The sequence below is a fragment of the Neoarius graeffei genome, chromosome 23, assembly GCF_027579695.1.
Source record: "Neoarius graeffei isolate fNeoGra1 chromosome 23, fNeoGra1.pri, whole genome shotgun sequence".
NCBI classification, from domain to species: Eukaryota; Metazoa; Chordata; class Actinopteri; order Siluriformes; family Ariidae; genus Neoarius; species Neoarius graeffei.
Window position 1 is genome coordinate 51,631,006 of NC_083591.1, and position 12,780 is coordinate 51,643,785.

At 41.9% G+C, this 12,780-nt stretch overlaps 1 protein-coding gene across 1 annotated transcript in view; it reads right to left on the reverse strand.

The window, feature by feature from the left end:
* The window catches only part of eef1da (eukaryotic translation elongation factor 1 delta a (guanine nucleotide exchange protein)), a 38,366-nt gene extending 28,719 nt beyond the window's left edge, over positions 1-9,647 (reverse strand). Inside the window, exon 1 of the mRNA XM_060906386.1 lies at positions 9,540-9,647. The gene's annotated coding sequence lies outside the window, so the exon portion shown is untranslated. The remainder of the gene's footprint in view (positions 1-9,539) is intronic.
* Positions 9,648-12,780: the final 3,133 nt, after the last annotated feature.

Below are 12,780 nucleotides of genomic sequence, written 5' to 3' on the forward strand. Positions count from 1 at the left end.
TGTGGTTCTTCCTCAAACTGTTGTATAGAATGTCTTTGTATGCTGTAGCATTACAGTTTCCCTTCACCGGGAACAAACCTTCCAGCCCCTGAAGACACGGCTTGGCTGCACAGCGCTCTGACCTTAACCACACTGAACCCCTTTGGGATGAACTGGAACTCCGACTGCACCCCAGGCCTTCTCACGTGACCTCACTAACGCTCTTGTGGATAAATGAACATAGCCACGCCTCAAAATCTAGAAAGTCTTCGCAGAAGAGTGGAGCTTATTATAACAGGAAAGGAGGAATACATCTGGAACAGGAAGTTCAACAAGTATGTAGACACTCACAGGCCACTTTAATATGAACTTATTCTTGGCTGCAGGACTGGAACCTAATGTGTTCTCCTGCTGTTGAGTTCTGAGATGCTTTTCTGCTCACCACGGCTGTAAAGAGTTGCTATGAGTTACTATATCCTTCCTGGAAAAAAAAAAAAAGATCAAACCAATCGGTCCATTTTCCTCTGACCTCTCTTATCAACAAGGTGTTCGTTTCCACCCACTCAATGTTTGTCGCACTATTCTATGTAAACTCTAGAGCAGTGCCGTAGGCAGCATTTTAAAATCACAGAGGTCTGTGATGCGCGCGTAAAGTGTGCGCCGAAAAATTTGACATATTTAAATAAGAGGAGTGAATTACACGTCACACAAGAGATCTATTCCTGAAATTACTTTTAATGGTGTTTGAACTGAAAATCATCAGTTTTGAAAAATAAAAAAAAATCATGTATGTGGCAAGAGTAAGAATAATTTAAGCTTGTTTAATGGTTTGATCTGGCCCAAGCAATGAGGACAAAACTGCGCTGCTTCGAAAATGTAAATTTAACAGCTTCATGAAAGTGCGCCGATGGTTACCATGAAAACCCCGTGTCTCCTGCACTGTGTTCCTCCCCCGAGTCGCGTGCTCATTCGCTTTTGTGTTCTTGGTCTCAGAGCCACGCGCACGAAACAGACACAAAAGACAGAATCAACGTTTAACATAATTAACAATGCACTTTTTACGGAGACGTTTTAATGTTATTCTTTATTTTTTTTATCCAGTTGAATATTTAGCGTACAAATGTATTTTCAGTTCTTAAAAATGACCGAGGTCCGGACCCCGGGGGCCTCATAGCTGGCTACGGCCATGCTCTAGAGACTGTTGTGTGAGAAAACCCCAGGAGATCAGCAGTGTCTAAAGTGGCTGGCAAGTGTAGGTGATCTGGTCAAGTGTCCACAAACTTTTGGCCACGCAGGTTGTATTGTGATATGCATCATTAATGCTCCTAGGATGAAGTCCGGCTCAATTAGAAGGCGGTGTAAAGCTGCTTCATGAACGTTTAATACTGGCACAGGCTCAAGCTCATCATGCAACGATTGGATTTTTGTTGCTGTTAGATGGTTTTGGATTAGTGCAGTTTCTTCAAAAGTGCAGAAAGGCAGTAGAAAGGTTTTAAACAAAAACACACACACTTCAATCTATAGATCATGCTGGGTTTCCTTTTACTTCAGCTGTGAGAACTCTCGCACATACAGGACAAATTAAGTAGCATAATGATGCTTTACTGCCCAAACAATTTAATACAAAAATGCAAAAACATTCATCCAACAGTCTCTCCAAATAAAATTACTACATGCGTCCTGAAAGGAAACAAGGCCCCACCCGACGGTCTGTTACGGACCTGCTCACAGTCTATCACTCTAAAGCTCCCTGATTGTTCATCATAAACAAATGCACATGCCACGAAAATACACACATTCACACACACTCACCTTCTGATGTGCTCAGAGGAGTAAAAAGTGAAGCCCGGGTGGGTTTTTCAGGGTCTCTTTAATAACGAGCATTGTAAACATTAAAAGAGGAGAAAAATATGTACACAGGAAGTGCAAAAGTATAAGCACCCTGATGTCATGTTTCATGAAATGTAAACATTCACTGAATGAAATTTCTCGAGTTGCATTGCTTCCATTTTGTTTTGCATTTATTCCCCCCCCCGTCCTACGTAACGCAAATGCACTGAAGAAACAGTGACCTCACACAATTAACCTGGGAAGCTCCAACAACAAAAGAAACCCAATACCAGCATATATTATTCCATCCACATTCACTGGGATAACTGCACCGAGCAATCGTGCACTCTGATTGGGTACTCGACTACTAGGATATCAGCTCATATACCATGAGCAGAGAAAAACAAAACAGCGGAGCGTGTTGCTGAACCAACCAAGGACGAAATAAAAACTACTCGAAAACAAAACCCAAAAAATACAAAATATGGAACAAAAGTATTTCATGGTAAGAACGTATCTTTTTTTATTTTTCAAAAATTATTATTGCATTTTTCACAAATTGCTCCTGTCATTTCGCCAATTTGTTTACATTCCAAGCAGAAATTATTTTGTCAGATGTTTTGTATCAAGTTTTTACCAAATTTGCAAAAAAATAAAAATGCTCTGTTTCTCAAAATCCAGTGAATGTGGATAGAATAAAACAGTTATTCCACTCAATCTTGTCATACATGGCTTATAGCCGACTATCAACTCATGTACAACTCAATTTCATGGAATAACAAATATTATTAGTCATTATTATCATTTGTAGTAGTACAAACTTTGTTATAGATTTTTACTATGACTTCGACATTATAGACTCACTATAAAAAAACATTTTAGATTCCAAACATTAGGCTTCTAGAACAAAATTAAATGTCGTCCCCCCCAAAAAAAATAAATGAAGTTTGCATGTTCAAACAAAAACAAATTAAAAAAAACATCAGTTGAAGGGCCAATCAGGGCATGCGATTGCTCATATCCAGTGAATGTGGATGATAATAATAGACTTTTACACAGTACTGCATACAACCCCGATTCCAGAAAAGTTGGGACAAAATACAAATTGTAAATAAAAACGGAATGCAATAATTTACAAATCTCAAAAACTGATATTGTATTCACAATAGAACATAGACAACATATCAAATGTCGAAAGTGAGACATTTTGAAATTTCATGCCAAATGTTGGCTCATTTGAAATTTCATGACAGCAACACATCTCAAAAAAGTTGGGACAGGGGCAATAAGAGGCTGGAAAAGTTAAAAGGTACAAAAAAGGAACAGCTGGAGGACCAAATTGCAACTCATTAGGTCAATTGGCAATAGGTCATTAACATGACTGGGTATAAAAAGAGCATCTTGGAGTGGCAGCGGCTCTCAGAAGTAAAGATGGGAAGAGGATCACCAATCCCCCTAATTCTGCGCCGACAAATAGTGGAGCAATATCAGAAAGGAGTTCGACAGTGTAAAATTGCAAAGAGTTTGAACATATCATCATCTACAGTGCATAATATCATCAAAAGATTCAGAGAATCTGGAAGAATCTCTGTGCGTAAGGGTCAAGGCCGGAAAACCATACTGGGTGCCCATGATCTTTGGGCCCTTAGACGGCACTGCATCACATACAGGCATGCTTCTGTATTGGAAATCACAAAATGGGCTCAGGAATATTTCCAGAGAACATTATCTGTGAACACAATTCACCATGCCATCCGCCGTTGCCAGCTAAAACTCTATAGTTCAAAGAAGCAACCATATCTAATAGGGCTGTAACGATACACCCAACTCACGATTCGATTCGTATCGCGATTTTTGACCCACGATTCGATACGCCCACGATTTTTTAAAAAATGTTTTTTTAAAGTAGTAAATTTGACTTATTAACATTTACTTACTTACATTAGCTATTTAATAACAAATAATTCAGACCACTGCAGAGAATGAGTAATATGTATGCAAAAATGAACAAATGTATATCCAAAGATTGTTTTATTTCTCAAAATAATACTGTTGAGCCGGAAGCTCTGTTTTTTTCGGTTCTGAAAAAGTCATTTTTCCAAATCGTGTAAATCCGTTAAGATTTTTTTTGGGGGGGGGGGGGGGGGGGTGGCTCTCTCACTGTCTCACTCTCATAGGGCCAATGATTTTCTGTGATCGCAGAAAACAGATGGAAATTACGGAATTTTTATGGTGAAACATTGCTCGCGTGTCAAAATGTAACTGCCGCAGAAGGCTTCCACCCAAGCAGACATGCCTTCAGTGTTGCCAGATATTGCTAACGTTTTCCACCCCAAAATATGTTCAAAACCAGCCAAAAAGCACCTAAACCCGCCCAATCTGGCAACACTGCATGCCTTTCCGGTCAAGTGATTGTGATTGGCTTGTGGCACACCTAGCCAGCCAATGAGCTGCTTGTTTACAGATTCGCTCCCCGCGTCGCAACCAGAATGGCGACCGCTTAAAAGAAATGAATGCTCTGCCAGTGGCGAGTGTGGACGTTGCGTGACTCGCAGAAGATTGTCGCAGGTCGGCGAAAAAACGACTTACTAATAGATATAAAAAAATAAAAGTAATTTAAGTAAGTTTAAAATGTAATTTAAATAAAAAGTAAAGTATTCATAAATTGAAGTTTGGAAGCGCCTCTGTTTTTGGGCTGAGGAGAAGTTTGAAAGGGTGTACCACGATTCTGCCTTCTTGTATCGCGAGACGGATCGTAGCTCTGCGTATCGCGATTTCGATTTCGATACGCATATCGTTATAGCCCTAGTATCTACACATGATCCAGAAGCGCAGACGTCTTCTCTGGGCCAAGGCTCATTTAAAATGGACTGTGGCAAAGTGGAAAACTGTTCTGTGGTCAGACGAATCAAAATTTGAAGTTCTTTATGGAAATCAGGGACGCCGTGTCATTCGGACTAAAGAGGAGAAGGACGACCCAAGTTGTTATCAGCGCTCAGTTCAGAAGCCTGCATCTCTGATGGTATGGGGTTGCATTAGTGTGTGTGGCATGGGCAGCTTACACATCTGGAAAGACCCCATCAATGCTGAAAGGTATATCCAGGTTCTAGAGCAACATATGCTCCCATCCAGACGACGTCTCTTTCAGGGAAGACCTTGCATTTTCCAACATGACAATGCCAAACCACATACTGCATCAATTACAGCATCATGGCTGCGTAGAAGAAGGGTCCGGGTACTGAACTGGCCAGCCTGCAGTCCAGATCTTTCACCCATAGAAAACATTTGGCGCATCATAAAACGGAAGATACGACAAAAAAGACCTAAGACAGTTGAGCAACTAGAATCCTACATTAGACAAGAATGGGTTAACATTCCTATCCCTAAACTTGAGCAACTTGTCTCCTCAGTCCCCAGACGTTTACAGACTGTTGTAAAGAGAAAAGGGGATGTCTCACAGTGGTAAACATGGCCTTGTCCCAACTTTTTTGAGATGTGTTGTTGTCATGAAATTTAAAATCACCTAATTTTTCTCTTTAAATGATACATTTTCTCAGTTTAAACATTTGATATGTCATCTATGTTCTATTCTGAATAAAATATGGAATTTTGAAACTTCCACATCATTGCATTCCGTTTTTATTTACAATTTGTACTTTGTCCCAACTTTTTTGGAATCGGGGTTGTAGAATACAGATAATAGCTCATATTACCTTGTGAAAATGTATTTACAGAAAAGTTTTGGTTAATGGTTAGATATCAGACATCAGTAACTATATATTTATTTTAAACTACTGTTAAAGCTAGACTGACTTTCAGATTTTTCAAGGTCATAAAAAGAGCTTTCCCCAACATCCAATTATTTTTGTTTCGTGGACTGAAAGCTACTGAATTTGAATCACAGACTTCCAATTTTATTAGTTAAAAAAAAAAATAGAACAATTAATGAATTTAGAGCCACGTGGCCCGAAATTCTCCGCTATTTTTTTTCCTGCTTCACCATGACACAATACAAGATACTACATCATGCATGACGTGGTGGGCTTTCCCTGTTCGCGCAAGGCATTGTGGGATACAAATTTTAAACAGGACAGAAAAATGGAGGATGTGAGTGTGCGAATGAAACGTGAAAGACCGACTACAGTAACGAAAGAAAGCGAGAAGAAAAGACGTTATGCTATATACAAAGGAAAGGAAACGCAGGACCAAACTAACTGGCACTCAGCGAGCACCTCGGTGTGATCAGCTGTTCATTTAGCGACAGAATGATGGAACTGTCGGTGCACGCTCAAAGGTAAATCTGCACATACACACACACAGACTTCCTTTCCTATGTCTGCTTGACTGCACGAAGCGAGCGATTTCATGCACGTTATTTGCTTAATCCACTCAAATTAAATAACTTTCCAGCCACAGAAAAGAATGGACTGATATTTTATCAGATATTACAGAAATAAACATAAATCACAATGACCAAATTTCAAATGGAACCAAATTTCATTGATTTGATGAAATCGAAAGGGTGTCTAGCTTTAAAGGTCATAGGCAGGGATCGGAGGTGAAACGTAGAATATCAACTTTATTTTCTAGAAGAACGACCCAAAAAGCAAATTCAATCTTCCTGGTGTCCAATTTGCACCCTAAAATTGAATAAAAACGGTTAAAATATACTGTTTTGCCCAATTTACGAAGGTTTGTTTAAATCTCACTTATGCGCACTTTCACCGCCAGGGGACCGTCGTCGTGATGTCATTTAAGCCAAACAGACTGGGAGCAGCTCTGTGTTTACTTGCGAACCGAGCACACGTGTACGGACTCTGGTCGTGAGAGGTTGTGTAAAATGTCTGAAAGCGAGAGCGATTTTGAAGTAGGAACTCTCCAAACTGAATATCGAGAAGTGAAACCATACATGTATGAACCTATGGCTGTTGTGAAGCAATCGGTGAATGCGGCTCACTGGTTTGACCGTGCGGCCTCGGAATCGGACAGTGACTCGGCCGACTCTTATCGCGGTGACCCCGGACCTCAACAAGACTCGCGCCCAAACGATTTATCCTGGTGGTTATGATAAATTCCTACTTTCGTCATAATACTAAATAAGAGCCCTTTTGAAGAATAATTAAACCGCCCTCCCTAGTGGATATAGGGAACGATGACTGGACAGTGCGCCGGTAGGCCACATTAGCCGGCCATCCGCGGCATTATACTATTTATAGCCAACTCCAAGCGAGGAAATATCCCTTTGTCTCATTTCCACAATGATTGTACAGGATCCCTCAGGATTCTTAACTTGTCAATTGCAAGCAAAAAATTTTTACCTCCAATCTTCTCCTTTTTGCTTGAGCGTTGCTGCTCCGTTTGACTGCTTGATTTTGTTTCACGCGCACAATCCACTCTCTCCGCCTCTTCCGGAAAAAGCCAACCCTCTGGCTTCACGCACACAACCCGCTCTCTCTGCCTCATCTCCTCTTTCGGAAAAAGCCAACCCTCTCGCCCCGCCTCATCTCCTCTTTCGGAAAAAGCCAACCCTCTCGCCCCGCCTCATCTCCTCTTTCGGAAAAAGCCAACCCTCTCGCCCCGCCTCTTCTCCTCTTTCGGAAAAAGCCAACCCTCTCGCCCCGCCTCTTCTCCTCTTTCGGAAAAAGCCAACCCTCTCGCCCCGCCTCTTCTCCTCTTTCAGAAAAAGCCAACCCTCTCGCCCCGCCTCTTCTCCTCTTTCGGAAAAAGCCAACCCTCTCGCCCCGCCTCTTCTCCTCTTTCGGAAAAAGCCAACCCTCTCGCCCCGCCTCTTCTCCTCTTTCGGAAAAAGCCAACCCTCTCGCCCCGCCTCTTTTTTTTTTTTTTTTTAATTAACAATACTTCTTGGGACCAGAAGAAAATTACAGAGGGTTTTTTTTAACATACAAGGTTTCAAATGTGCATAAAATTAAAACCGTTGCCTATGAGCTTTAGTCACAGCTGAGCTCTGTATCAGTAATATAGAGGCAAATAAACATACAGTACTGTGCAAAAGTCTTAGTCACTCTTCAAATTCAATGTTTTTTCTTTATTTTAATTAACTAAAAGACACTTCGTGTCAAAGTGATGACTGACTTATTTCTCTTTACTTAGTTGAGTGGTTCTTGACAATATGGATTACTACAGTTGTCGAACAGGGCTATTTACTGTATTTTTATTATTTACTCTTTACTGGTTGATGGTGTCAAATGCATTAAGAAGGCAAGAAATTCCATTTTTGACAAGACACGCCTGTTAATTGAGAAGCATTCCAGGTGACTACCTCATGAAGCCGGTTCAGATAATGCCAATAGTGTGCAAAACTATTAAAGTAAATAGTGACGACTTTGAAGAATCTAAAAGATGAAACGTTGTTTTTTTTTAATACTCTGTTTACCATACAATTCCATAGTTTTGATGAGTTCAGTATTGTTCTACGATCTAGGGGGAAAATAAATAAATAAAAACATCAAATTTGAAGGCGTTTCCAAACTTTTCACCGGTACTGTGTATATAAATATATAATTTTTTTTCATACAAACTTTGTTATAGATTTCTACATTATCGAGCCAGAACATTTTAGAGTTCCAGACATTCAGGGACTTTTTTTTTTTCCAGCACAAAATTAAACGTTACAGGGAAAAAAAAATTGTAATATGTCTGAGCAGCATATTTCATAAGCGAGCACTTTTCAGATGAAAAAAAACATAATGAAGGCCCCGTGGCCGGCGAGGGCCTTTCTGTGTGGAGTTTGCATGTTCTCCCCGTGTCCGCGTGGGTTTCCTCTGGGTGCTCCGGTTTCCCCCACAGTCCAAAGACATGCAGGTTAGGTTAACTGGTGACTCTAAATTGAGCGTAGGTGTGAATGTGAGTGTGAATGGTTGTCTGTGTCTATGTGTCAGCCCTGTGATGACCTGGCGACTTGTCCAGGGTGTACCCCGCCTTTCGCCCGTAGTCAGCTGGGATAGGCTCCAGCTTGCCTGCGACCCTGTAGAACAGGATAAAGCGGCTAGAGATAATGAGATGAGATGAGATAATGAAGGCTACTGGAAAAATTTTGGTGGAAAATGAAGTGAGCAAGACAGTTAAAAAGTGTCCAGAAGAACTGGGTTACTGTAGATGGTTCTGGAAGATGCTCAGTAAAACCTACAGCTCATTTCCTTATAAAACTGCACCTCAGACTACTATTTTTTTTAAAGCAAAGGGTCGTTTCACACCAAGTATCGACTTTAATTTATTATGGATTACTGTTTATAGTATTTTTTTTTATGCTGAAACATTTAATTTCATTATTTTTAAGCCATTTTTGGTCGACAGCACTTCTTTACATGTCCCTCAGACTTTTATACAGGGCTGTATGTATGTTTTATATATATATATATATATATATATATATATATATATATATATATATATGTATATATAGTCAGAGTTATGCGTTTTATAAACACTGTATATTACCACAAGAACGTTAATTAAACGTAAATAAGGGAAAGTAAAACTAATTGAGTGTCAGATTTGAGGTAAACAACAAACTTTACTTCACCTCAGCCCAGTCTGTACTATAGATAGACTTCCTGACAGCTTCAAACCATTTCAGTCTCAGCCACGTGGCGATAAAACCAACACCAAAATACCTCCAGGTCTCCGAAAACACCTTATAAACAACTTTTTAGGTTTTTTAAAGCACCATTAAAAGCCCAGGGCCGTAAAAACCAGTTTATTTCACTTACTTTTAAAACTTCCGTGTCAGGCTGAGGACTGAGTGAGCGGCTCGGGCGCGCAGTGTGTTCAGAAAAGGCTTGCTCGGTCCGGCCTGTTCAATTTATTCACAAAAAGGGGAAACGGGGAATGTGTTAACTTATAAAGTTCTAATATTACCGAATGTGTATTTATTTAAACAAAGTACATGTAGTTTAATTCTTAATAACTGTTTGTTTATGACGTAAGGAGCAAAAGAAAGCGACAGTTATACGGAATGTGAAAGTTCAAACAGACAGGGTTCACCCCACAGAGAGAAAGTGGTACGTTCCAGCAACTTTGGACAGTGCAAAATTTGTACAGCTTTGCACAGGGCATGCTAAAGCAAGGAGGGTGACAGGAATATATAAAAATAGATTGAAAAAAGACTATATAGATCATGCAATAGGTAAAATCAAATGTAAAAATATTTATTTATTAACATTTTATATATATAAGTATAAAATCACTGTCGCTTCACAGCAAGAAGGTTCTGGGTTCGAGCCCAGTGGCCAGCAAGGGCCTTTCTGTGTGGAGTTTGCATGTTCTCCCTGTGTCTGCTTCGGTTTCCCCGACAGTCCAAAGACATGCAGGTTAGGTTAATTGGTGGCTCTAAGTTGACCGTAGGTGTGAATGGTTGTCTGTGTCTATGTGTCAGCCCTGTGATGACCTGGCGAGTTGTCCAGGGTGTACCCCACCTCTCACCCATAGTCAGCTGGGATAGGCTCCAGCTTTTCTGTGACCCTGTAGGACAGGATAAGTGGCTACAGATAATAGATGGGTATACAGCACTGTTGCCTCACAGCAAGAAGGTCCTGGGTTCGAGCCCAGTGGCCAGCGAGGGCCTTTCTGTGTGGAGTTTGCATGTTCTCCCTGTGTCTGCTTGGGTTTCCCCGACAGTCCAAAGACATGCAGGTTAGGTTAATTGGTGGCTCTAAGTTGACCGTTGGTGTGAATGGTTGTTTGTGTCTATGTGTCAGCCCTGTGATGACCTGGCGACTTGTCCAGGGTGTACCCCGCCTTTCACCCGTAGTCAGCTGGGATAGGCTCCAGCTTTTCTGTGACCCTGTAGGACAGGATAAGTGGCTACAGATAATGGATGGATGTATATCACTGTCAGCTCACAGCAAGAAGGTTCTGGGTTCGAGCCCAGTGGCCAGTGAGGGCCTTTCTGTGTGGAGTTTGCATGTTCTCCCCGTGTCTGCTTGGGTTTCCCCAACAGTTCAAAGACATGCAGGTTAGGTTAACTGGTGGCTCTAAGTTGACCGTAGGTGTGAATGTGAGTGTGAATAGTTGTTTGTATCTATGTGTCAGCCCTGTGATAACCTGGTGACTTGTCCAGGGTGTACCCCACCTCTTGCCCATAGTCAGCTGGGATAGGCTCCAGCTTGCCTGAGAGCCTGTAGAACAGGATAAGCAGCTACAGATAATGGATGGATGTATAGCACTGTTGCCTCACAGCAAGAAGGTTCTGGGTTTGAGCCCAGTGGCCAGCGAGGGCCTTTCTGTGTGGAGTTTACATGTTCTCCCCATGTCTGTGTGGGTTTCCACCAGGTGCTCCGGTTTCCCTCACAGTCCAAAGACATGCAGGTTAGGTTAATTTGTGGCTCTAAATTGACTGTAGATGTGAATGGCTGTCTGTCTCTATGTGTCAGCCCTGTGATAACCTGGTGACTTGTCCAGGGTGTACCCCACCTCTCACCCATAGTCAGCTGGGATAGGCTCCAGCTTGCCTGCGACCCTGTAGAACAGGATAAGTGGCTATAGATAATTGATTGATATATATATAAAATGATGATGATGGATTCTTGCATCAAAGGCAACGCATGAGTATCTGGTGACACTAGTGATGACTCTTTTCGTGAGTGAAGAGACCAATCCTAGAGCCATAAGCCCTGTCACATATGCTGCAATGGTACAAAGGGCTGGCAGTGGTGTTAGTGGCCTTCCTCTTGGCACACTTCTCATTAAGTAGACCAGTTCACCTTTCCTCAAAGACCTGGATGCACTCTCTGCAAGTGCTGCGCCACGTCACACGGACTTTGGCAGTGCTTTCCCAGGCATCAGGGTTGATTCCACATCTCTTGAGGTTGTGTTTGAGTGTGTCCTTGTATCTCAACCTCGACCTGCCCACTGATCTCTTTCCGCAGCTCAGTTGACTGAAGAGAAGCGCTTTAGACATTCTCATGTCTGCCATTCTGGAGACGTGTCCTACCCAGCAAAGCTGTGCTTTGATGATCTGGCTTTCCACACTGGGGACACCACAACACTCTAGGACGTCGACATTAGAAACCTTGTCCTGCCACTTAATACCACAAATGGACCTCAGGCAGTGTTGTTGAAACTGCTCCAGAAGTTGGATGTGGCGACGGTAGGTTGTCCACATCACGCAGCCATACAAGAGCGAAGTGAGAACCACTGCTTTATACACGTTGATTTTTGTACGCAGCCTTACACTATGCTCATCCCACAGTCTATGTCTTAGCATTCCAAATGAGTTGCTAGCTTTAGCGATGCGCTGTGTGATCTCATCATCTATGGTTGCGGAGTTTGACAGAATACTGCCCAGATAACAAAACTTGTCTACAGACTTGAGAGATGCGTTGTTGATGGTGACAACCAGACTGGTGTAACTCTTGTTTGGAGCTGGTTGGTACATGACCTCAGTTTTCTTAATACTGATTGTCAAGCCAAATCTTTCTGATGCACAGGCGAACATGGATGTTATCAGCTGGATATCCTCCAAGGTATGGGCAACTAAGGCGCAATCATCTGCATAGAGCAGGTCACTGATCAGCATTGACTTTGTCTTCGTATGGAACTGGAGGCGTCTTAGGTTGAACAGGCCGCCGTCTGACCGAAACTATGTAAACACCCTTGTCTAAGCCCTGAAAAGCATCCAGCAGCATGAGAGAGAACATGATGGAGAAGAGGGTTGGAGCAAGAACACAACCTTGCTTTGTGCCATTGGTAACAGGGAATGGGTCAGATGACTCTCCAGACTCCTGTATTCTTGCCAGCATACTCTCGTGAAAGGACCAGATGATTGCTGCGAACCTGTCTGGACAACCAAGTTTTTCTAGGATTGTCCAAAGGCCATCATGATTGATGGTGTCGAATGCTTTAGTCAGGTCATTGAACACCATGTAGAGGTCCATCTGATTGGCTACTCTACTACTAGGCTATCAGTTCATATCCCGTGAGTAAAGAAAAACAAAACGGCAGCCTGTGTTG